Source organism: Etheostoma spectabile, unplaced genomic scaffold, assembly GCF_008692095.1.
Source record: "Etheostoma spectabile isolate EspeVRDwgs_2016 unplaced genomic scaffold, UIUC_Espe_1.0 scaffold473, whole genome shotgun sequence".
NCBI lineage: Eukaryota > Metazoa > Chordata > Actinopteri > Perciformes > Percidae > Etheostoma > Etheostoma spectabile.
Genome location: NW_022605617.1, coordinates 58,334 through 59,960, shown reverse-complemented (window position 1 = coordinate 59,960; position 1,627 = coordinate 58,334).

Sequence of the window (1,627 nt, the reverse complement as noted above, 5' to 3'; positions counted from 1 at the left end):
CCCCCGATGTGGTCGTGCCGCTCAGAAAAATATTTAAACGGTTTACGACTTAAAAGTCAAAGTGAAATTGTGAAAAATCCATGAAATAATAAAGTTTTTATAATTCCAAACAATAAACAGAGATGGGGAACATTCAGAACCGGTGTAGTTATCATGATAGCTTTGATGCTAACGTTAGCTCAAAACCACCATCAACTGGACAGCCTTTGCTGAGGTATGTGACCCTGTAGCTGTCGCTAAAGATCAGGAGTGACTGTGGTTGGTTAAAGAGTTCTCGTTAGCATCTCCGTGGTCAGATCTGTTAGCACTCGCTGGAGGCGACCTCACAGACCCTTCACAGAAGTCTCTGTTTATGATAGCTTGATGCTAACGTTAGCTCAAAACACCATTCAACTGACAGCCTTTGTTGAGTTTGATGCTAGCTTGTAGCTAAGCTAGCAGTGACTGTGTTGAAGTTACAGAAGTCTCTCGTTAGCATCTCGTTAGCATCTTGTTAGCATCTCGGAGGCTACTTCAGAATTACAGAAGCTCTCATAGTAGCATCTCGTTAGGCATCTCGCGAGGTACTTCAGACGCTACAGAAAGTCTCTCGTAGCATCTCGGAGGCTACTTCAGACGCTACAGAACTCTCTCGTTAGCATCTCGTTAGCACCTCGGAGGCTACTTCAGACGCTATAGAAGTCCCTCGTTAGCATCTCGTTAGCATCTCGGAGGCTACTTCAGACGTTACAGAAGTCTCTCGTTAGCATCTCGTTAGCATCTCGTTAGCATCTTATATGCTACTTATTGTTAAGTAACGTATGCGTAACTCAAATCTGCACGGGACTCACATCAGGGAGTGACAGCGCCATCTAGTGGTCCCTGCAGACCCGATGGTCCCCCATTGGTAGCCCAGCTAGCCCCAACATCTCTCCCTGGCTGGGGAACTGAATACAAGTCCTACTGGGTCCAAAATACTGGACCCAAATCCGGTCCGGACTAGATAAAAACCTGAGCTATCAGCCCAAATACACTCATCATACATTTAACACACATTTTCTCAAATAGTTCGGAGGCTAAAGACGCAATTCTTTGAATAAAAATGAAAAAATGATGCGAATACTTTCAAGTTTTTAAATTTGATCCGATGGCAGGTTTTGAAGGAAGTTCTCATTTCAGTTGGACTTTCCCAAATGGAAACAGGAAGTAGAGTAGACGGCACGTACATCCAGTGATTTAGACACATTAAAGACAAAATGGCACAAACACAAGAAACAATAAAAAGAAAAGAAAAAGCTCCTCCTCTTCGTCCCAGAAGCAGTTTGACTCAGAGCTTCATCCACTGTTGGTCCCCGTCGGCCATGACACCTCTAGCATCGATCATGGAGTCGCTTCTCAGAGGATGAAAGGATGAAATGATGAAAGGATGACATGATGAAAGGATGAAAGGATGAAAGGATGAAATGATGGAGAAAAAAAACTGGAAAAATTCCACATTCCGACGTGTAAAAACATGTTGTGCAACTTCTTTACATGTGAGCGAACACATGGAGACATCGACGACAGCAGCAAGCATGTTGAAGACGGGAGATATGGGACACACACACACACACACACACACACACACACACACACACACACACACACA